Source organism: Urocitellus parryii, chromosome Y (assembly GCF_045843805.1).
Source record: "Urocitellus parryii isolate mUroPar1 chromosome Y, mUroPar1.hap1, whole genome shotgun sequence".
NCBI classification, from domain to species: domain Eukaryota; kingdom Metazoa; phylum Chordata; class Mammalia; order Rodentia; family Sciuridae; genus Urocitellus; species Urocitellus parryii.
The window spans coordinates 28,444,769-28,470,964 of NC_135548.1; the positions used below are offsets into that span (position 1 = coordinate 28,444,769).

The 26,196-nt window shown below is 33.2% G+C and overlaps 1 pseudogene; it reads left to right on the forward strand.

The window, feature by feature from the left end:
- LOC144251071 (tudor domain-containing protein 3-like) overlaps positions 1 to 24,715 on the forward strand; it is a 125,881-nt pseudogene extending 101,166 nt beyond the window's left edge.
- The last annotated feature ends 1,481 nt before the right edge of the window (positions 24,716 to 26,196 follow it).

A 26,196-nucleotide genomic window follows, 5' to 3' on the forward strand; every position in this document is an offset into this window, starting at 1 on the left:
GTACTTTTTTTTCATAAGGTAACCAGATGGTGTGAAATCTTCATATATCAAGAAATCCTGAAATTGGTTGTCTGTACCCAAAAGAATATTAGACTTGATCAGATTTTTTTAAAATATGAAACTGAAATCTTAAAGGGAAAGAGAGAGAGAGAGAGAATTAATTAATTCTTACTTTAAATTTCTTAGGTCTTTTAGGTTACCCTTTATTTCCTTTTCTTTACTCCACATCTCTACCTCTCACTCCTTATCCAGACTCTTCCTCCTCATCTTCTTCATTTATTTTATTTTGGTTTGTTAATGTTTGCCACCTTATTTATCTTAAAGGTGTCAGATTACTTTTAAATATTGGGTTGGAAATATTACAATCTAGATAGGACTGATGCTTAAGTGAAGAACAGTTGGAGTATCTTTCAAAGTTCACAAATACCTTGATATTTCTGGTTAATTTGTATTCCCTAACTTGTATAACTGCTAATTTTGCACTTGACCCTACTGATAGTTGTTCTCAGAAATGGAAAAATAGAGGCTGAAGTACATTGGGGCTTCTTATTAAAAACATCTACAATTGATTAATTGGTCATAGTTCATTTGAATTGTATTCTTAGAAAATTAGTAAAGGAAATAAATTTCTTCATTGTCTGTATTTAAAACTCATTAAAGTTTAAATAGGATGAGAAATTAAAACATATAATTCCTGTAAGAAAAATTAAGAAATCTGTAGACTAAAAACTAGAGAGTCTAAATTTTGTTATAGAAAATTAAGAAAGTCTACATTAAAAGTATTCTAGTCATAATTTTGAAAAGAATATGAGATTTATATCTCTAGAAGATGATGCATATACATTGCTGCTTGTTGAAAATACTCAAAGTTGGTTATGAAAAGACAACTGTGAATTTTTTTTTCCATTTGAATGATTATAAGTGTCTTACTGACAATAATCATTGAGGGAAGATGATTAAGATAGGTAAAAATGTAGCCACAGAGTAGATTAAAAGTTGATGGATGTCTGGTTCTTCAGCACTTTTCAAAATAATTTTTATAATATTGCAATTAAAAAGTTTAACTGAAAATGTCAAACAAAAATCATAAGTAAACTTCTTTAAAGAATAATTATTAAATATTTTTACTTTCTGAAAAGAGGATTACTATACTTTGATATTCTAATCAATTGCACATAAATGGCAAAGTATAGCCAAAAATAATTTCTAATGTCATTTACATTCATTGCCATACATGAACCCAAGGCTGAGAAATATTTTCAGATTCTTGTGTGCTTTATCCTGAAAGAATTTGGTGAAAAGGGTCACTGAGAGAATTAAATGTTTTTTGCTCTTCCTTGGGGAGAGGGCAAGGCTGGTTTTGGGCAAATTACTTCCACCTCCCTTTTTGCCCTGCTTCAGCTCCAGGGGAGCTGGAGATGCACAGGAGGAATCAGAAGACCTGGGTTCGAGTCCCGGCTCTGCTACTTACTACCTATGTGACTTTGGGTAAGTTCCTTAACATCTCTGGGTCTCAGTAGCAGTACAGGTTCTTATGAGGATTAAGTAATACAATCGAGGTAAATGTGATTTGTAACCTCTCAACATCTACAAAAACATAAATTTTTATTACAGGCTTGGCCTCCTCCCCTTTTCTTCTGTTGTCTAGTGGTCTCAGCTTTGCATTTGTATAGCACCCCAGGCTGATTGTACTCCTTTTGCTTCTCCTTATATTCTCTACATATGAGAACTGTTATTTCTATCCTCTGCATGCTTCAGAGTTCTGTACTCTTATGAATTTAAAACCAGATTGATTAATCTTCACTATAGTGTGTAGACTACTGTTATCCCTTCTTACCCTTCCTACTCTATTACCCTTCTTTAATCTTCCCAGAATTCTGTGCTTAGAAACATCAAAGAATACATTTCTAATTTATGAAAATTCAGTCAGTGTTGGGAAAAAAGATTTTGGCACAGTGAAGTCCTTAAAGTCCTGTTTCCTAGCTTGCTCCTGTTGTTTGTTAGTAAGGTTAACTGGGAAACTAGAATATAAATGTGCCTCTAGTTCTTTCATCTTCTCTGTGAGAAAGGAGATGGAAATAGTTCCAAATTTAAAGTTCTTCTGAGGTCTCACTGGAAATCTAGATTCTTAACTTGAGGAATAATTGTAGAAGAAATAAGGGGCTTGATGGCCATTTCTTTGGTCAGTTGAGTAACATCTGATATGCCTGTTCTCAGTAAAATAAATGCTGGCCCACTTTCAGCCAAACTTAATTTACAGTGCTGTCTTTAGAAAGCACTCAGTTTATGGAGGGTGCATATTGCTGAGGTAAAAGTAGAATTTGCCTTCTGGATCACATCTGACTTCAAATCAAGGAATCCTTATGAGTACTAAGAGCTTGGTCAATCCTCTCCCCACCCCCATCTAAGAATGCTTAGTTTGGCTATCTGTAAATAATAGTGATAACAGCCACTTATAGGAACTGCTTGCCATATTAATGACTAATTACTGTGTGGCACAATAACAGTTACTCGTGTCATGATTAACTTTATTAAGGCTTTTATTTTTTTTAGCCTCAAACCATTGACTTATGCTCAATATGGTTTCTTGCTGAAGTAGCAGTGTCATCTTTTTTTGACTAAAAATTAAAGAGAAATCCTGACTTCTGGACGTAATAAACTACAAATTGAAACAATTAGTATAGTTTTAAGATTATTAATTAATGGGGGGAAAGTAAATGATAACACTCATGCTGGCAGGGATGCAGTAATATGGGTACTCTTATACATTGCTAATAGCAGTGCGAAGTGTTATGATTCTTTTGATTTTTTTTCTTTTCTCCCAAGACTTAAAAGTGTTCATAAATTTGAATCCAGTATTTCTACTGTTGTTAATGTCTCCCCCTGAAGTATAGAAAAAGAAAAAGAGTTAATTGCTGGGAGATTATTATTACAACATTTTCATAATAGCAAAAAAAAAGAAAACTAGAATCGACCTAAATGTCCATAGTAAGAGAATGGTAAAATATCATCTATCTGAAATATTATACATTTATCATAAAAGATCATTATAAAGACTTTAATATATGGGAAGCCTTTATAGTAAGTGAATAAAAATAATTCAGTCTTATATGAGAATATATTCAACATTGTAGTTGATTTTAAGTGATAATGTAGCCCCAGTATGTATAAATTCAGTTTTATAAACTTTTTAATATACTTTCAATTAAAAAATTCAGAAGCAAGTAAAATGAACAAGAATTATTTTATGACCGTTCATTCTCAGTTTCTAGTCTTTTAGTAACATAAGGAAAGTATTTGATCCACAAGTGATATAACCCTTCTGGGTTTATTAAGCCCAAGCTAACAGGTAACCATTCAACCAATTATCAGTAGAGGGGTCTCATGAGGAAGTTGATGTTTGAGAGTCTATCTAGTAATAATATTGTGACCCTTGGAAATCAGCAAAATTCAGTATTGGAAAATGTCCTGTGAAGCAGATTTTAGGCTCTTGGTTATATGGCAATATAATCCCAGGAATGTTAACAAAGTTTCACGTCATCTTGAGTTCATCTTTATGCCAGGTATGAATATATTCAACAAATAAAAATGTTATCCAGGTACCTGAGCAAAGCAAGACACAATGTGTGTATACATGTGCATGCACTTATGCACACACATGTGAAACATACTAGTGTTTGAAAATTTGTGGTATTTGCTAAATTGTTCCTTTGAGGGATTTATCTCAGTAAAGAGAGCAAGAAAATAAGGCAGGAAATTATTTTTTAAGACACTGTTTAATTTCATAAGGTTTAACCTAATCTACTGACCTATTCATCTATTATCAACACTCATGGAGAGAGATTTTCCTATCACTTTCAAATGAGAAAAATGTTTTAGTGCTCATCATAATTTTTGTATGACAGCTGTAAAGTGTTGTCCATCACTAGCAATGAAATTTAAAAACGGAATCCAAATAGGAAACTACATAATCCTATTAAGAATAGATGTTCTTATGATCAAAAAGAAGTCTGTAAACTACCATAGAGTAATCTGTGTCATTGGAGGGCACAATTCTATTATCATAGACACTTAATCTCTAATTGCTACCATCCCAAAATATTGGTAAAATTTCTAAAAAAGAACCCAAAACAACTTAGGATCTCTAAAACTACAGAGAGTTTAGAAAAATAACCTGTCTCACAGTTCATACTATGAATGTTATAACTCTTGAAACAGAGAAATATTACTAGGGGATTTATGAAATTGATGAACACCCCTTATTTTTAAAGTATGTTACTGACAAATTCTCAAGTAAATGTACAAATTTGCTAAGTGTACAAAATAATAATTTGTATTTATCTAAATTTCTGTGGATAAATGTATTCAAATGAATAATGTTAATGTCAAGAATTTGAAAATATTTGGTGAATTTTAGTGCTTTATTATACTTTCCTTCTCAAGTAGTCATGTTCTTGGAAAAGATAATAATCTATATCTGTAGATACAAAGGGAGGGGGGAAAATTTTAACTTGAATGAGTTTTATAAAGATGGTTTCTGTATTTGATAAGCTGGTTGGATTTCTCTCAGTTTTTAAAAAAATGCCTCCTTTCTTCACTGAAAGAAAAATGAGCATGAATACCAACACATTGCAAAGTCATTTTGTAAGTATAAGGTGCCACATAAGAGCTAGTTTGGCATTGTGTGCTAGGTTCTTTGCCTCTATAACTCACTAGGATAAAATGTTTAAATAGCTTGACTCAAACCAATAAAAGAAAACCATTTTATGTTGCATCTGGCATTATAAAGAATAGAAATTTACATTTGGGAACTGATATCTCACTTTATTGTATTCTTTAGTTTTTGTACCAGAAATTAGTTCTAAGCTCTGTATTTACCTTAATTCATTGCTTTCATTATATATTTAAAATGTTAAATGGAAAGCACTTGATATTTATTCATATTAACTTCATAAAAGTTTTATTACATAATTAGCCTAATTTTATCCTTTAGCCTCTGCATCTACTGTAATATGTTGAGAGAGCATGAACTTTAGAGTCCAGCATAACCTAGGTATATATAATCTTTTTTAACCTCGGTTATATTTTCTCCTCTGAAAAATAACAGTAACCTCATAGGGTGGTTGTGAGGAACACAGAAACTGCTCAATAAATATTTTGTTAGGTCGCAGGATGATTAAAATGTCAGGCATGTGGGTTCTGAATCAGTGTTAGTTTCATTTCTTTAGGTTTCCTTTAAGGCTTTGGAAAGAGTATCCTCATTTATTGGTAATATCTGAAAAGTGATGATTTTTGACCCTGAATTGCAGAAGCAGGTACAAATTGAAATTAGAACTTGTATATCCATCCTGAATTACTTACCTTGGAAGGAAACCCTCACTGGTTCTTCCTACCCTCCTTTTCTTCAAGCTAATTTCTTTTCTTTCATTTTTTTTTGTTAAAATTTTATTTTCTGCTCGAATGTTATTAATAAAATGAATTTTTATATTTACTCTTAAAATATAGCTCTAATATAAAATCCACATTTTTTAAAGTAAACGAATTTTTTTCAGAAAATGATTGAATCATGGTCCCTTAAGCTAATGATATTTGCTGCAAAGTTATATTGATTTCTATTTTTTTTTCTTTATGGAAACTATTTTATTCCATGCTTTCAAAATTTTATGGTTTTTAACAGCCTTCATAAATCAGCAACTTCATTTTAGCTCTGATACAAGGCTTTTCTGCCAGTCCTACAAAAAGTGCACCTGCTATTTGACATTGACAGGAGTCCTGTCAAAACCTGGGTTTTGCATAAATTAGTGTTTAACCCTAGACAAACTTTTCCTCCTACTTAAGTGCAGTTTTTAAAAGACTGTCATGCCTTTCTTCAAAAGCAATGAAAGTGAAATTTAACATAGTATACATTTTATACTCTGAACAAAGAAGTTTATAAACTGTTTGAAAACTATGAATTTCTGTCTTTTTGACTTCTCATTGAGCCTTAATAAGCTTCACTCTAAAAATAACGATATAGACTTCATCTCTCAGAACTCACCATCCAAATGATTTGTTTTTGTGTATTTTTAAAATATAGAACTTGCATTTGATGGAAATAAGTTCATATCCCTTATTATTCTTGGAGAAAATCTTTGTGATATCTTTTCCTTTCTTTAACCATCTAAAATGATTGTGAAAGATTCCTAAGCTTGGGAATAATATTTTTTTAAAACGGAAATGTTATATACTGTCTAACTTCTCAAATACTGAACACTATGGAAAAGAGGGGGGAAATTCATAAATTTAAACATACTGAGTGAAATCTATATATTTGATAGTAACGAGATGATATTACTTCTCTGTGAACTTATTGAGGTAAAATAGTATAAACGGTTGAGAATGTGAGGACTAAAGTTCCTTCTGTTCAACATGGTTACCATTTGAAATACTTCTTCTGTGCCACCAGATATATTACTTGTTACACATTAACTGGTTTAATATCTATAGGATCTCTATGGAATCTTCATTTTATACACCAGAAAAGCTATAAATTCAGGTTTAGAGATATTAAGTAACTTGTCTAAAATCTTTGGGCTGGGTTTCAGAACTGATGTTTAGGTTTAGTACTAGCTAACACCATAGAGCATGATCCTATATTTTACCTATAAATGGAAGCAAATGAAATTACCTACTGGAGAATTTTTGTGTGAGTTTAATGAAATGATATACCTAAGAATGTTCAGCATAACAGTAACTTCTAACTTGATATGTGATAGGTTGTTCTGATAAGGTGTCTTTCATTCATTTATTTTAACCAATCTTAGTTCTCACAATTTAAGATGTATTTGAGTAGAATTATCAGCTGATATTTTTCAAGGGACTAGAAACTATTTTGCAAATGGTAGAAAATAAACCTACCTAGGCCTTTTAATCTATTATTTCTTGCTATTATAGTTTAATCTTATACTAAGACTCTCTTATCACCGTCTAAATTTCACTAGAAAATAGTTCCAAGATTAAGGTACTTTTAACTACCTATCTAGATGGTACCCTTTTAGATGGCAGTCCTCTATTTACTATGCAAAAACAAAGGCTAATAAATTATCAAAATAGCTTTTGATAAATATCTGATATGATGTTACAGTTATTCACTATGCCAATGATGATACTGTGCCAAAGTAATATCTTTTATTAGTGCACAAACATCAACAACACTTAAATTTAGAACTTTGTATGTAGGTCAGAAAAACTGTTCTCTACAAATACATAATGAAATAGACCTGGGAGGTTATAGAAATTTCGGTTAATGGCAAGCACAGTATGAGTGAATACTGATCAAGCAACTGATAAAAACATTAACATTAAACCAGTTCCCTGATAGACATATAAATTGCCTAGAACAGTACCTTCCTCATGAGAAATACATATTAGTGTTATGTTCTTCTAGGCAGGCCATACTTAAAATATTATTGTGATTTTTAGGTTATGTGGAAAAGTAAATACTAAACTGTATAAAAGATGATCAAAATGATGCATATTCTAAAAATAATGGTATTTGACAAATGATTCTTATTAATAGAGTAAGAGAAGTTATTATATTTGCCTTTAAATAACTTAAAATCTTTTCTATGGTAGAGGAAACAGACTGATCTGGAAAACATAAATAGAAGTTCCAGAAATGCAGGTTTATACTTTATAGTGAAAAATACAAAACAGTAGAATTGGCTGTCCAAGAAAGCTTCAGCTAACTTCACCAGTTATTTCAAGGGGGCAAAACCAGCATTTGTGTGATACAGCAAAGGAATCTTGTACTGCAGAGGAGATCACATCAGTGACTCCTAGGTATACCTAAAATGAAAACTTAGCTGGCTTAATAACTGATAAAATGAGTTAAAACTTATCTTTTCTATATGCTTCACTAAAGAGAAGTAATTATAGTTTATTATGCAAGCATTGTTAGTATGAGTAGTTAGACATGAATTAGAAATTAAATGTGATAATGGTATTATTATGTTGGGGCTCTATTTGCTTTAAGGTTAGAATTTTTCATTCTTTTCCCTTTTTTTCTTTTTTATTTTTTATACCTTTATTTTTAAAATTTATTTTTATGTGCTTCTGAGGATTGAACCCTCATATATGCTAGGTGAGGCTTTACCACTGAGCCACAACCCCAGTCCCTACTATCTTATTTTCTTAATCATCAATAAAGGATCAAATTATTTATTTCTGTATCATTTGGTATTGCAGCTTTTTAAAAATAAGTATATGAGGCATTTTGTCCCAATTTTTTCTTCTGCATTCTAACCCTTAGTGCTCTTTAAAAGCAAAAGATCTGGTTTGTAATTTATCAATTTAACATGAAAATTTTTCTTTTAATTCAGTTTCTTATGTCTGTATTACAAAATTCACTGTAACATACCATGTATCTCTGTCTCAGTTGGTCAGTGAGATAAAATGCATGGAATTGACTCTTTAGAGTCAAAGGCAGTGTGGTATTATGTTATAGTAATTATTACTTTCAGGGAAAGAATTTAGTTAACCTATCTTAAATTATATTAGTCAATTTAAGATGTAAAAATGATAGAAATTATAATTAAAACAGTTGAACACCTGTAATTAGTGCTCATCTATCTTAACCATAAATATTTTTAATACATATTTGCTCAACTAGCATATTTGAGCACAGCATTGCTTTTGCAAACATTAATTATGTATGTTGACTTGAAAACATATCAATAGACATAAATAGGTGTATATATATTTTCCATTTTTAATCATTATTGCTATACTTCTACTTTTAATATTGTTGTGTTTAGCCTGTTCCATTTTATGACTTTTACTAAAATTTCAAGTGTACAGACTGAGGGTGAGATATTAAACAGATTAATCATGTTAATTTATTTTAATTCCATCTTTAAATATTCATATTTTATGTAGTGTCTTTAACTTTTTATTGATCATTTTCAATCTTGATCCTCCGCTAATTTCCTCCCTCCTTTTGTTCTGTTTGATGGTTTTGCTATAATTCAAAAGAAAAAAAAGATTGACTTTCTTGCGAAACAAAAACAATGGCAGCAACAAACTGAACTATAATGTAAAATTATTAGTTTTTGTGTGTAGTTTTTGAACTTCTGAAGAAATAAAAGAAAGGCAGGGTGAGAACCTTTTTTCCTTGAATTGGCCCTTTGATTTTCTCCAAAGACCTCTTCACTTTCTTTATCTGCACAAAGTAATTTGGGGAATACTGTTAACAGGGAGCTAAGTTCCTGATTTTCAGGAAAATCCGTGAATCTGCATAGTTTAAGTGAAGGAAGGATGTATATTTTATTAACCTGAAGTTATTTAATTTAGGATAGTAACCAATATAAAGTTGTTAAACTCTTTATTATCTCATATAATTCTCCTAGTAAATCTCTGGAGTCCTGATTATTTTGTATGTGAAAAAAATTGAGACATAGGGAAAGCATAGTTAAATGCTTAGGTTGTAGTAGACTCTAAGCCCAGACTCAGATCTGATTTAAAGGACAGAGCTCTTAAATGCCAGTTCCTTAACATAATATTTCTCCAGGAAATCTCCCAACACATTAACGTGTTTTAGAGCAGGAATATGCTGCCTACTCTGACTTCTGGAGTGTTGGTAATCTATTTAACCTTTAGCTAAAACAGGCAGTGTGTTTTAGAGAAAGGTACATGTCTTTACAAGTGATACATTCATTCTTTGGACTGCACTATAGGATCTCAACAAAGATGATGACCATTAAATGGTATTTACACTACCTGCAGGGTTATGCAATTCTTTTATTCAGAATTGACCATAGAATCTTAAGGACATTATTCTAAGTAAAATAAAACAAATACTGCATGATCTCACTTAACACATGGAATCTAAAAAAATCAAATCCACAGAAACAAAGAATAGGATTGTGGTAACCAGGAAAAAGAGTTAAGGAAAACGGGGAGATGTTGTGTTCAAAGGGTACAAAGTTTCATATGCAAGATGAATGAGCTCAAGATCATGGTGACTGGGCTCTATTTACTATGCAAAAATAAAGGCTAATAATACCAAAATAGATTTTGATAAATATCTGTATGGTGTTAACAGTGGACTGGGATTGTGGCTCAGTGGTAGAGCACTCACCTCGTACGGGCGGGACCCAGGTTCAATCCTCAGGACCACATAAAAATAAAACCATTGTATTGTGTCCACCTACACCTAAAAAATAAATAAATATTTAAAAAAAATTTTTAAAAAGATCTTGGTGACCACAATTGACGATATACAGTATTGTATACTCGAAATTTGCTTAAAGGATAGAACTTCAATATTCTCACCACAAAAAGAGAGAGAGAGAGAATAAATATGGTAATGTTTTTCCGAAACATAATTAGGAAAAAATAGTAACCATGTGAGATAGTAGATTTGTTAATTAGTTTTTGATCATTTCATAGTATCAAAATATCAAGTTGTACCCCTTAAATTCATGACTGCTATTTGCCCTTATGTTTGTTTGTCAATTATGCTTCAATAATGATGAAAAAAATTTAAAAGAATCAACCCTAGAAAATTAGGCTATTAAATTAAGAAAAACTCTCTGAAGCAAGAAATGTAAATATACACTGTGTAATGCAATGCAAAGAACTTTAGGTTGTACAGCCTAGGGATCTTCTGAAGCATGGTCACTTAACATAACTCTGAAATGGGAGATTAAATAATTCAGAGCATTCTTGCAAAGAGTAAAGGAGACAAGATACGTAATGCAAGCACATGGTAGAATAAACATTCGTTCCCTTTTTTCTATTGTTAAGTTGTAAATAAACTTAGATGTACTTTTGAATGAAAGAGGACCCATAACATTTATCATTTTGGAAGACGTAAGGCCGAAATTAGTCTCTTTTCTATACTTTATTCTCCTACTTAAAATATGGATGCAACCTTTTGATAATTATCTGAATTTTCATAAGTACCTAATCCCCTAAAAGTAGCTTTTTTGCTTTGTATCAAAGAGTTAAAAAATCATGTTTAGGAAAAACATTACTATATTTGTTCATTTAAAAATCCCACATTTTCTTTTATGTTAAAGTTTTAAGTCTATTCAGATTGTGCTTTAGTTAGCATAAAATGAAACACTTGAGCTAGTAAGAATTTGTATGGTTTTTATCATACCTGGTAAAATCAAGAATATTTATTTCCTTTGAAAATATGAATTTTAAAAAGAAAAGATCAGAAACTTGGTGAAATATTCCTCAGTCCTCTGATATAGGAATAAATCATTATATCAGCCATGCATTTTGGAAGAGTTGTTTGCTAATTAGATTTTGAATCTGATTTTTTCTTTTGTCTTAAATTAGTGCTTTCTTTTTTTCTCATTTCTGCCATAAAATGCTTTGGTTTATATAAAATATTGCCAGATATATGTATACGTTAAACAAAAGTGGGGCTGGGGTTCAGTGGTAGCACAATTGCCTGGCACTGGGTTCAATTTTTAGCATTGCATATAAATAAATAAAGATCTATTAACAACTACAAAAAATATTATTAAAAAAAGTGGTCTTAGAGCTGCTCTAGGGAAAAGGGAGAGAGACTATAATTCCCTATTATGTTTTCTTCTAAAGTGGAATTTTGTTTTACTCAAAGCTTCAAACACTAAGAAAATTTAGTCTTATAAATTTTAGTATATTTGCTTATATAATAGCTTTTTCGTATGTTAGTGAAGTCCATGGTTTTTTTTTCCCTCCATTTAGTTGAGCTTTTATTATTAGACAATTTATGGAATTAAAAGTAGGGTATAGATTTTCTCTGTAATCACAGACAAAAGAGAAAGGGCTCTGAACTCAGAGTTGGAGTCCTGCATTCCAATTCCTATTTTTTCACTAGCTCACTTTCTTTTATCAATCAAGTACTCCACTCCGTTGGTTCCCAGTGTATAGCAGAGGTTTGATTAGGTTGAGTTTTTAATATCTGTGCCTTGAGTGTTACAAATCTTGGGACACTGAGGAAGAGAAAGCCAAAGAACAGTGCCCATACCTGTAAAGATGCCTACTTTAATCTAAGCCCATCTCTTTACATCAGTTTTCTACATAAAATTTAATTTGAAAAACATGCTGCATTTACCTCAAAATTAATAACAACAACAATAATAATCATACAAATCTGCTCCATTAGATTATCCCCAATTTCCCTTCTAGTTCTGAAATTAATATCTGTGTTTCTCACTTTGCCTATTCAGGAGCACAGTGACAGGCAGCCAGGGCTGTGAATCAGATCTGCATTCTAGTTCAGGTTGTGGCACTAATGACTTGAATGAAGAACTTCTTCACAAAAACTTTTGTCTTATAATCTGTGGTTCTAGGCTACCATAAACTTGGGTTGTTTTGGGGGAGAACAATAAATATGAAGTGAAATATACTTCTTAAACAAAGGTAATTGGTAAATTGAGGTTCAGTGTTGATAATACACAGCTTTCACAGGTACATAGGTTATGCTTGATCTTCATAGAAAGTAAGAGCAGATCCAGGTTTGACTTTCGATTTCAGTGACTCTGATATATCAAATATTGGTACAATTTAAAAATAAGTCATTTAAAAATATTTAAGTCCTACTTTTGAAGTATATTGAGTAATGTTTGGAGAAAGATTTGTCTTTACAGTGATTGTTTGCTTAGGTTGTTATATTGCAAGTAGTTAAAGTTCCATAAACTCAAGGAAACCAGGCAAAATGTGGCCTGGAATTTCAGAGTAGGTGATCCATAGGTGAATTACTGAAGGAGACATGTACTTACTAATATTTAATTGTTTAAAACATTCTAAAATTCAAGGATGATTATTGAGAGAACATTGAATTTCATCCACTGGCTTATGTTTTATCATTACTACACAATTTGTTAAAAAGAATAAACTAGAAGATATTTTATTAAGCTATACACAAAATAACTATTAAAGGACAGGTATTCCCAGGCTCAGTGGCACATGCCTAAAATCTCAGCAACTGGGGAAGTAGAGACAGAGGGTCACAAATTCAGGGCCAGCCTTGGCAACTTGGCAAAACCCTGTCTCAAGATAAAAAGTAAAACTGCTGGGATAAAGCTCAGTGTTACAGTGCTTGCCCAGCATGTATGAGGCTCTGGATTCAATCCCCAAAAGTGCAAAAGAAGTAAATAAATTTACATTAATTTACTAGGTTTATTTTAATTAAGAGAATTACCATCCCCATTCCCTGCTCCTGCTAAATAATCTATCATTGTCTCCTCACAGTTGTAACTGTGAAAAAATGGTGAAGAAATGGTAATCTGAGATAAATTGATTTATTAGATTAAGTAAATAAAAACAGTAGCTTATTTACATTATTAGCAAATACAATAAGTCTTTGTGATATAGGCCATTCTGTGCATTATAGAATGTTTTACAGCATCCCTGTCCTCTATTAGATGCAGTAACAACTTTGTTTATGCCTAATATCTCCTGAGTGACAAAGTATCTATGAAATGAGAACCACTGCTCCAAGAAGAATACTTGTTTGGTTTTGTTGTTGTTTCTTTTCTGGTGATGCTGTGTATCAAGCCCAGGCGCATGTGTGTTCGGAGGCTCTACTGTTGAGCTACATCCCCATCCCAGAGTATAATATTATTTATATGCTTAGCTGCACTTCACTTGAATATTTGTGATACAGAGAACCTGACTATTATGTGTGTTTCAAACCTACTGAAATACATTTCAGGTTCCAAGTAACTGACTTACAGTGACCTTCAATAACTCATTCATAAATGGGAAACATGTAGTTTGTCTGTCTCCCCATTCTAGACACTATGTGCACCAATGAGATACTGAAGATGTTGTGCAGGAAAGATGCAGTTGTTACAAATCATATGCTTTATTGATAGAGTCGTGTGCCTCATTTTCGCACTGGTTTCTATTTTGTTTCAAAATACCACCTCATTTTGCTTGATGTCACAGGGATTTTTGTATTATTTTATTTTTTCATTAAAAAGGATCAGTAGACTAGTGAATATTGGCATGGAAAGAGGGCTTGTTTTGAAATATTAGTTTGTTTTTTAAAACCAGCTTTTATCTGATAACATGTCTAAGGTGAGCCAAAATTGGACTCTTTATGAAATGGCTCTAAGTCTCAAAAACTTACGTGAAGATAACATTGCAAAGTCCCATTTTATGGCTTTATCACAAGCCTATAAGACCTTTTTGCCCAGGAGTCAATAATAAAGTGGCTCTGGTGTGGGCTTTCCCTCTAATAAGTTCTACAATTTGAGTAAATTACTTCATCTCTTTGAATTTATAGATTGGTCTGTCCAATCTAGAGGGATGCTTCCAGGATTATGCCAGCTGTCATGTAGTGTCAGATTTTTAAAAATATGCTCATGAACTATGAAATGAATTTTCTTTGTATTTTCAGTCTGTAATGTATTAGTGAAAACTAAAGGAAGAAGATGGGCTAGAAGGAGAAAAAACATGAATTTCATTCAAACACAGCTCAAAATAAACTGATTTATTAAATTGAGCTGTGTGCTATAGAAAGTGGAAGAAGATACCCATTGAATGCATGAAATTAATAGCTGTAGATTATAAAAGTGGTTGTTGTGCATAACCAGATTTGCCCTTGCTGCCCTGTAAAGACTAAAAAAAAAAAAAAAAAAAAAAAAGGTTATGCCTTTGACAGTAATTGAAAACAAAACTGTCAGAACCATTTTTATTTGTATTTTGGCTTCTACTTTGTAGAAAATGGGAAATAAATTTCATGGTCAGTTATCTCTATAAAATTATTTCAATAGTTTTGGTTGGTACTGTTTGATTCTTAAACACAGAAAACACAATTTTTTAAAATAGTAATGTCATTTTTATTATATAAACCCAGCTCACTCAGCAAATGCAGTATCCTGCCTCTTAACAGTGTATTTTATTGGTAAAGTACAGATTTTTAGATGTTTTCAGCTGGTACTGCAGCTGGGTGTGGAGAAAAATAACATTCCATTCTAATCCCTAAAATAATTACTTCATTTCCTGCAGTACCAAACACATTGTTATCCTTTTTAGTTAATATGCAACTTAGACATGTTATCAGCTGGTTTTAGAAAACAAAACTAATATTAAATGTTGTCATTTATAATAAAATTAAATAGCTCTTTTTCAAATTTAACTAATATTTGGCAATCATTCAGAACATAATAACAACAAAAACAACTCTGTTCTTTCTCTGGCTACCTTCACATTTTTCTTCCTGCATTTTAATTGCTTTGCTAAATTACAGATAAAATATCTGACACTTCTAATCATTTTCAGATTGTTAATGAAAGGGATTTAGAAAAAGGAGAACTCATCTGAAATTTTGTCTTTATAAGGAGGCTGTTGAGTTAGATATATTGTCAGAGTATCTTGTTTCTTGGATGATAGGTCTTCAAGGATAATCATTAATTTTGGACTATTGACTTGTTTCTTTTATATCCAAACTGAGACTTAAAGAAATAAGTAACAGAGTTCCAAATTCAAAACCAAAATTTTTCTTAGAAGTTTTACAAGCAAAGTTAGAAAGCATTCTTGGACTTCAATATTCTTTATATAAAATGGACATAATGTTTCTGTCTTAAGAATCCTATGGAGGATGCCTAACAATAAGAGTCATACTGAATACTAAATATACATTGTATACCTCCCCATGTTCCAATTCATTATCTCTATCTCTAGACATAAGGTTCTTAACAATGTTAGAGATTTCATCCAATGAGGACAGACAGTCTGTACCTCTTCAACCCTTTTTCCATATCTTATCAAGATTCTTTTCCATGACAAATATGTGAAAATATTTAGAAGTCTAAATACTCAAGAAAATTGTTTTTATGATATTAGATCATCTGTTTTCACCACATTGTATTAATTCATCTGATGAGACAATCACACAATTACTTGGAAATAGTTACCTTTTCTGAAATTAAATTTGATTCTATTCTTACCAATTACATTCTTTTTTTAACTAAGTACCAAACAAGTTTTAACAGTTTCCCTGCCTTTGTTTTTCTTCCCCTTGCTTCCCTCTGTTGTCAAAGTTGACTGATCCAAATCCCAGGGTAGTTTAAGAGGGTACATTAAAATGGGGGGGGGCATAAAATGTATTTAACTTAGGAAAGTTGGAGCTGTTTTGAACATGTTAAATCATTGCTCTTTGAAAACAGGAAGAAGAAGGCATCTATGACCAAACTCTTGAGTTCCGTAGAGGAGGTGATGGCCAGCCAAGACGATCTACTCGGCCAACCCAGCAGTTTTACCAACCTCCCCGGGCACGGAACTAATCAGAGAAGGTAAAAAAAAGTTGACCTTGTAAAGTGATTTCCATATAAAGAAAGATGTAATTGATGTTGAATATGTAAGTCTAATTACTGATATTTCATAATAATATGGATAGAAAAAAATAGCTCCTTCAAACAATTGGTATAAAGTATTTGAGATTATACCATGGTTACATACTCCTTTTCCACCAAACTTTTTCCCACAAGTGCTATTTCTAATTTCCTTTCTTCTCTGTACCTCCTCTCTTCTATTGAAAGTGATAATGATCTGTAAAATGATTATTAATTTTGAAAGCACAAAAGTTTACATATAATAAACACCAACAATTGAGTTTACTTTTTAATTGCTTAATCTCTTTTCGATTTTTTGAGAAAGAGAAATATTTCATGGTATATATTCAGAAATTTGATGAAGAAAACATGATTGGTTACTTATTGAAATGTAATTTTGGGGTCATATGCTGTTGATCTAGAAGCTATTATACTAGTGTATTCTATAACCTTGCATGAAACACTCAGCATCTTTACAGTGAACTTCTTCAGGTAGGGTCTATAACCACAGCTCCCAGGAAATCTCGTCCTGCACCTTTGAACAGCATATTCCCAGGGCAAAGCTAGCCACAGCTCTAGGCAGTTAAACACCATGGTCCAAGTGACCACTGCCCACATCTCCCCCCTTTTTATTTAAAAAAAATAAAAATAAATGATGCTTGTCTACTCCGAAGTGCAGGAACTGGGATTAGAGGAGTTTGTAGCTAACTCTAAGAAAACAACACAGAATAAAAAACAAAGGGAGTCCTAAGAGATGCCATATAGTATGTTTTAGCACATTCCAAGGATTGAAACCATTCAGATAATCCAACAGCTTTTTTGTAAAACTGGCAGGAAATAACATGGGAATATGTCTTTCCTGTATAACTTGAATTTAAATGGTGCAGTTGCAAGAGATTTAAACTAACATTGTTATGATTCCAAATTCCTAATAGATGTGTCTTTATCTTTTCACAATCCCATTGGGAGGTATTATATGGAACAGGTGTTACACAAGTAAAGTAATAAGCAATATGGCATCATAATTGTTGCCTGATGTAAAGACTTTGTATCTGATCATCCAAGCCCACTACAGTAGCTTATAAGGCATTCAACTCTAATTCAAGTTTATTATCAATAGTTTTCAGATCTTGGAGGGCTCTTGAAGTATTTTGTGCCAAAGCATTGGTGATGAGAGTGCTATCTACCCATTTCTTTTTTTTCCCTTTCTTTATCCTTTGTCCTGATCTCATCCCTCCACCCCCTTCTAATTAAAAGAGCAGTTACTGTTGTAAGGGGAAATGAATGATGACCACTCTGGCTCCTTCAGCCTTAAAGGGAGAGAAGTGGGGCAAGCAGTTTGGGTTTCTCATTTAGGAATGCTTTGAGTCAGTTGAGGGGTCCATGGTAAAAGTCTAGTTTGGAAAGAACAGGTTATAAAGTTATCTGAGAAATGAATGCTTCTATGAGATAAACAAGAAGATATAAGTATTAGAATGAGATTAATACAAAATAAATGAATATGATATTAGAGACCAGCAATTTTTCACCAGGAGGTGCAAGAGCTAAGAAGTTTTTTTTTCCATGACAAGGCCACTGAGTACATGGCTTCCATTTGGGAATGTAACTCCTAAAGGATATTCGTTACATTGTCAGAGTTACCAGGAATATAAACACAACACTTCGTTTTTATAATGTCACAAATACCCCCGTAAGATAAGATATCTAATGTCATTTGATTTTTGTAAAATACCTTTTTGTAGGTATATCCTCTATATTTAGTAGAGTTCCCTTTATTTTTGTCACTTAGAGGTTCATAATCATACTAGCAAACAAAGATCAAGGCTGCCTGCCTGTGTAGGAAGTTAGGAAGATTTGTAGGCCTTAGATTGACTCAAAAATGCTTTTGACTCTGATAGACTTTTTTGATAGTTATTGGGCACCCCTGTCTAAGAATCCTTCTTTTGTAGCCTCTACCTTTATTAAACTCTTGGTGAAGCTGACACAAGTATACATCTTAAGTTATATTCAAAGAACTATTATCTTTTAAATGCCCAGGTATGGCTCTATTTGGGTTGTAACTTATTTTGCTATGTGTTCAAGACCAAGCTAATCAAATTTATCTTGTTCCTGTCAATTGTTAAGAGTTGAATTCCCTCAGGGAAACAGTCTTGGAAACTTGAGAGCAACCTCTTTGCTCCCTTAGTGCCATCTGTCAGGATGGGTCAGGGTCTTGTTAACCATGTGACTTCCCTTTGAAGCATCAAAGATGTCTTCTCTCTCCAATGGCCCTCCTCTTTATAGCATGTGCATTGATCATCTTTCTGTTCTCCAAGGTCTCAGTGATTCCCCTGATCAGGAGGTTATATGGCCTAGAGTTGCAAAGCCCTTAGAGAAGTCCCTTTGTTCCTTGGGGTCAAACTGACTCAGAGGACAAGAGCCAAATATTGTCTATTTTTCTTTTTGGCCCTTTTACTTCCTTAACTTTAGTCTACAAAGTTTTGGGTTTAAACATCCAGCAAGCCAGTTTTACCAGTCTTAAAGTAGGATTACTAGGATTTTAATTTTAATGTCTATAACTTTACAGTTATTTACCCCTTCCATTTAATTGTGGTCAGTGTTAGTACTTACATCCTGTCTGTCCTATAAGTGTCCTATAAGTAATTATTTCAAATTAACTCATGTTGTTATATTAGAAGTTGAGCTTTTACAAGGCACTAACAGACAATAGTTCTGAAGTTTACAAGGAAAATACATAATGAAATTAACAAGAGTAAAAACATATTTAGTTTGCATAATAGCTATGAATCAAGAAACATAATTTTTATAATCCCAAGTCTTTACTTTAAACTTTAGTTTGAAGAATACCAGCTTGGTAAAATGTTCTTTTAAACCTTATATTTTAAAATATATATCTACTTGGAAGATATGAATATATCTAGTATACAAGGAAGCCAGTAACAGTGCCACAGTTATGCTGATATTCTTATATTAACTAGGTTTAACTTTTAAAGAAAATTTGGAATCTGGAATATAGTGTAACACTCTGAAATAATAGTTGTTGTTTAACTAGAGATATACCAACCCTAATTTCTTTAAGACTGGTTACTCTAAATAATAAAACTTAACAGACATAAGAAATTACCTTGATAGATAAGGGCAGATTAATGCTTTAAGAAATCCTTATTTCTTTAAAATAGAGAGGATTAAACTTTGATTTATACATATGTTAATATTTGACCTTAGGAAAAATCTTGAATAACTTTAACTGATTGTGTTAATTATATATAATCAATTTAGTTACACAAACTTTTTGAAATTTACCCTCCACAAACCTTGTGTAACTTACTTAGATGTTCTATAACTTGCTTGCATCCTTAGTTTTCTCCTCTCTTACATCTTGGACTTAGCACAAGAATATTACTTTACCAGACAAAATATTCTCATCAAGAACATTTCCTTTAGCTTTTAATTTTCCATCCTAAAAAAAAAATATATTTCTACACCTATAACTTTATCTTTTCTAGTTTCACACCCTTTCTAAAACTTATATTTTAAAACAATCCTTATAAATGTTATCTATGCATTTAATTTACACAACACATTTCATCCCAGAAAAGGGATCAGATGAGGTAGTATATATAAAAGCTGTGCCTTAATCTTTCTTCCAGGTTGCAGTCAAAGTGTTAGACCACAGGATATTTTTGAGCCTGACCTGTTTCCCTTATTTTTATCACAATGTCATCAACTTTAAGTAAGTTCCTCACTGTCAATTTTGCCCAGATTCTCCTTTGGGTTTTTTTCCTTCAACTGGGCATATTGATATTCAGTGAAGGGAGCCCCAGAGAGGTGATCTGCAGCTGCCTGGGGCCAGGCTGAGAAACAGCCTGAAAGGATTTAACTCTTGTAACCCTTTCTTTGGTGTCCTGCTATCCTTATATATCAGAGGCAGTGAGTTTTAATGGCTTCAACATAGTTCCTGACTGTCCAGACTCCTTATCTTGTAACTGCCTATAAATATCTGTACATACAGAATCTTCTATATACTTTATGCTGATGAACAAAATCTTATGATTGTATAACTATCTAGAAAACCATTTAAAGGACAAGTAGTATTACAGTGAAACATCTTTCTCTTAAAAGTTCCCATACCGTGGGCTGCCCACAGCCCTCAGTATGCAGTTGCTAGCACATTGAGGCCCTGGGTTCACTCCTTAGCACCACATAAAAATAAATAAATAAAATAAAGGTGTTATGTCCAACTACAACTACAAAATAAAATATTTAAAAACAAACAAAACAACAACCAAAAAAAAAAATGCCCATACCTTTAGGTGGCACATTCAGCCAAAATCTCAATTTTTTTGAGACTACCAGTAAGATCGTATAATATGGCTCACATTTTACCTGGCCAGTAACAGAAAGAACAGATAGACAAGAGAGGATCACCAAAACCAGGGCTGACAGGTGGGAACCTTTAAAACATACAAACTTACATGTACAAATTTTCCTTACCTTGGATAGTGAAGGATACAGGGTAGGTAGAGGAGGGGAAACCACTGCAGCTGGCTCAGACTCCCTGAAACCCCCCAACATTGCTGGCATCATTCTCAGAAGTTCAGGGAGAAAACTGAAGGCTTCTTGGGTCCAAGTAAAACAACAGTATTTTATAATACATTGAGGATTTTTTTCTTCTTTTAATTGTTGTTGGTAGAACAATACATGAAAGTAGAATTTTAACCCTTAATCATTTGCTTTTAGTGAAGACCCCAAAACAAAGCAATCTCAAACTTTTTTCATTTACCAATTTACAAAAACACATTTAATGGTTAAATATCTTACCTTATGAAATTTAAGAAGTCAAGCAGTTGATGTTTTAGCACTTTAATTTTGCAAATTAATCAGATGTCTCCTTTAACAAACACATTTATGAAGATTGATCCCATTTATGTTAAATTTAATTTACTCACTTTTAACTGTAGAAACAAGAATATCAGACAATTATAGTTAACAGAATTAGCCATCTCTTCCATGTTGAAGAAAAATCCTAGAAGCAATGGATATTACATTTTAGACATTTTATAGAAACTAACACTTTATTGACTGACCACCTAGAAAAGCTTATGTTAGTAATTTTAAACACATCTTTAATTTATTTGCCTAACGTAAATTGAACTTCGTTTTCAAGGCACGTGAACTAAAAGGTATTTGGATCCATTTCTTATATAAATTTGATTTGTGAGCACTCATTTATCTGTGTCAATTTTTATATCATGTATATGATATATGGACACAGGCTCATATGTACAAACAACAACACAATACATAGGTGTGAATACATAAAATAGGAATCAAAGATCTTGTAGCTTCTTGTAGGTAGATCTCCACAGGTAGGAGACAATGCTATAGATGTTTATTAAAGCCGCTATTAGATTTAACCTTTTAAAAGTTAAAATAGAGCCTATCAGACTTTTATATTATGAGTTAAATATAGGGCAGGCCTGTATGGTTGGAAATGCTAGGTATAAAGTCTGACAGCCATGGTGGCCGCTGTAATTAAAGATTCAGATATATACTTGTCCTCAGTGGCTGTCAGACTTATTCCCAATGCCACTATATCTATATCTTTCTTAGGATTTTATAAAAGGAGGTTTTCCAATGGATTTGAGAATCAACCCTTGAAAAATTGGCCTGTGAACAAATGGTGTAAAACCTTCTATAGTTAGATAAAATAAGACTGACAGAAAAATACATTAATTTATGTTCACAGGATCAAATGTGAATTCACCATAAAACCATGAGCTCAAAAGTATAAAATTTTTAAAAAGAGGAGTTATAAATAAAAAGTCATGGTTGAAATTACATCTTTATCAGATCAGAGTGCACTTTTGGGTCAGATTATAGTCAATTCAGATAATTAAAGAATGTTAGAATCCTAAATTTCTCAGGTAAAGAAGACTTGTATATATGAGATCATTCCATTTTTCTCCCTGTGCTACAGTGTTTGAGGAGGAACATGTTAAGAAAGCAGGGTGGTAGAGTGTGAGAGCAGATAAAATAGGTAGGTGTTTGTGTCTCACAGCAGCTTGAATTTAAAAGTGACACTGTTTTTTCTTAATCTCAAACTGGTTTTAAATAATTGTCTCTGTCCAAGTCACAACTCTTCACAGCTTATCCTTATTCTGTTTTCATCTCGGTGGCTTCCTATTTCACAAACCATTGGTGGTTCTTAGCCCTTTAGATGCAGCTAGTCTGAATTGAGATGTTTTTTGCATAAATATAGAAGGAGTGTATGTACTGGATTATGTAGCTATTTGTGTGGGTGTGTGGGTTTTTTTTTTTTTTTACACAAGTGGACTATTATATACACAGTACAAACCTTCTGCCGCAGTCTGGCTGGGCACAATTCAGGAGCCACTTGTCAAAAGAAACAAACTTTATTTTTAAAACTACAAACGCCAAACAAAACAGCTCCTCAGGAAAAACCTTCAGAGCCCAACTGCCACCACCGGCTTCCACTAGCCTCTCCCACACACCAACCAACCTCCCACAATCCTCCTGCTCTTGAGGCCGATTGGCTAGGTCGCGTGGGCGGAGCCAAAGAAGTCCCCCAATGAGCAGTTCCGTAGTCTGAAGGGCAGGGAAACAGCCCAATGAACATGACCGCAGAGGAGCCAATCAGCTAGATGTTGCTGGGGCCGCTGTGAGCCAATCATCAGCTGGCAGTCTGAAGGGCAGGGAAACAGCCCAATGAACATCACCGCAGAGGAGCCAATCAGCTAGATGTTGCTGGGGCCACTGTGAGCCAATCATCAGCCGGCAGCTGGGAGTTTGCTGGCAGCTGGAAGTTTTCTGGGGCCCCTTTGGCTGTGGCTCTCAACAACCTTCTTGCTTTTTTTTTCTCCTTTTTTATTAGTACATCATGGTCTTCCTTATTCCTTTTAAAAGATGGCCAGTGTTGCAATTTATTTCATCAAGTCCCCTGTGGACTGGTCAGATTATGGACTTGTGTATTGTTCAGTGCTTTTTACCCACAATGCTGTGATAATTATTATTGTATATATGAAACACAGTCATCCTCAGTATCCAAGAGGGTTTGGTTCCAGGAACTCCATATGGATACCACAATCTGAGCCTATCAAAAAACTAAAGATGCTCAAGTCAAAGTCCAGTTTTCAATACCATTTTAACTAGTAATAGATGTGTTTTTAAAATGTTTATTTATTTGATGATCTGGTCCATCTTCCCTTTGCCAAATTTTTCAAATCAGGTCAGGGAAATGATTACTTCAAAGACAGTTGTTACAGAACCCTGCCATATCAATCAAAGTGACATCATGTGAGGATAATAATGCTCAAAGCTATGTTTTTTAGTCTGGGGACTGTTTATTTCAGAAGGCTTTAGAGCTGTTTGTGTGTAGCTATTGCAGTCCCAGCTCAAGCACCTTCATGTATGAAGTTGAACAGATAAGACTGCAGCAAATGAGTCTTTCATCATGTGTTTTCTGTTGTCAACATCTATTTTTTATATTTTCAAATACAGTAGTACCTAACAAAGGTGTGGAGCAGGCAGTGGGAGGCGACACAGAAAAACCAGTTCAAAGGTGTTTAAAGAGAAAGCAAAGATAGGTGGAATGGAGTAACTCCTCGTTGGCAGGCTACAATTTTCAAGTCTTCCTTTGTTAAAAACTATTCAGTTAATGCACATTCCTGAAAACAACATAATTGCAATAAACAATCTAACGGTGTAAGGATGTACAGTTTCTAAAAGAAAAACTTGGTTTTAAAACTTTTGCTCAGCCAGGCGCAGTGGCGCATGCCTGTAATCCCAGCAGCTTAGGGGGCTGAGGCAGGAGGATCACAAGTTCAAAGCCAGCCTCAGCGAAAGTGAACAGGTGTTAAGCAACTCAGTGAGACCCTGTCTCTAAATAAAATACAAAAATAGGGCTGGGGATGTGGGTCAATGGTTGAATGTCCCTGAGTTCAATCTCTGGTACCAAATAAATAAATAAATAAATAAACAAACAAACAAACAAAACTTTGTTCTTTCCTCTGTGTATTACTTTATAGAGATGAAGTTTAATTAGTAGTACTCATCTTATTCTACTTGAGGTCTATTGATATTTATGCAAACACTTCACATGTTCAAATGAGTTTCAGCAAAATTGTGTCTTGAAAAATATGAAAAAATTAAGAATCCAATTTTTTTGTTGTTGTTGTTTCTTTTTAATATAGAGTCTTCATGAAGAAAGGAGCCATTGACTGAAACATCCTGGTCAAAACCTGTTGATAAACCATCTACTTTCCCTTCAGATTAAGATGCAGCCATGGTGGATATTTTTAGAAGAAGCAGATTTTTAGGGGGAGAAACTTCAACATATAAAGAAGGGTAAAAATACTGAGTTAAATGAAGCAAATAACTTTACAAGTGAAAGGAAGAGTTTTTTTTTTTCTTCTGCCATCAATAAAATCATTGTGCTATTATATTTATTGTTTTATTTGCTTGATGTTTTCTTTCTTATTCATCTGGTATTAACTTCATACTAATTTCCTTTTATAGAATAGCAGTTACAAAACACAGAGGCTTTTTCTGTAATTATAGGATAATAACTGACATATCATTTGTCATATTTCTTACAAATACAACTGAAGGATAGTAGCAGCTCTTAGTATGGTAATAGTACTAAATATGACAAAAATTAGTATTGAAAATTGAATGTTTATTTATAACATTCCAATAGCTTTTTCAGATATAATTCAATTTGAAATATAGTTATTCCTTCTCTTATAAAATGTTCCATGGATCTCTAGGATGCATCTGGTTGCTAGAAATAGAAAACCTCTTTCAAACTTGTTAGTTAATCATTAAGGGAATTTACTGATGCACTTCATTTCCAGAAATGCAAAGTTTCCCAATTGACTTAATTGTGTGACCCATCTTTCAGGGATGTCATGAACGATTGGTTCTTTGCATCTCTCATTTCTCATTCTCTGGGATCGATCATCCCTTCTGTAGCAGTCTGCTTTATGTGGCCAGGGATGCTTCCTGTAACTCCCAGAGCTATCCTCAGGATGGAGCAAGAACTGCTTCCAGAAGGATCCTCAGAAATGGGCTCAAGGAGAAAAGGCCACATTAACCTATACTGGGCTACTTGTCTTCCTGTGAATCAGTAACTCCATCAGGACCTGTGGATTATTTTAGGTCTGATCCAAGTGCCCCAGCCTTAAACATGGAGGCAGTCAGTGGGGCTAGACTGGAGGTGGAAGGTATGCATCTGAAAGTCAGGATACTTGCTAGGAGGAGAGGGAAGAAGTATTGGTGGAGCAACTTGGCATTCTCTCTAGGCCTACAAACTCTTAGTTTTGTTATTTAGCTCACAGTTGATAGTAGAAGGCACTAGCAGTATTTTTGTTTTAACCCAACATAATAAACCAGGAATGGGGTAGGACTGGGCATCATTTTTTAAAAAGATTTCCAATTGATGTTAATGTGCGTACAAGGTTGTCCATGGCTGTTTTCATGAATTTGACAGCTAAGTCAATAAGGGAAGAGGCAGAAGAACTTAATGTGAGGGCTAAAGGTAATTTAAAATACTGGTTCTCTGTACTTATTAGATGGGGACAATAATATCTTTAGTAGCCTCTCATTTGATGGCACCAGTGGTGGCTAATAGTTACTATTATTCTTCATTAGTCCCAAATATAGTAGAGTAATAAGTGATTTATGATTTAACCTAAAGAAATCAAGAAAAGTTTAAATTGGACAGCAAGTGAGGACATAAAATCTTACTGATTGCTGGTGGCTGCCTGGGGCTCTGAAGGGTGGAATTCATTTCTGACACAGCAAGATATATCTGGCTAAATAGATAAAAAAATTTCCGGTACAACTTTATGTTATG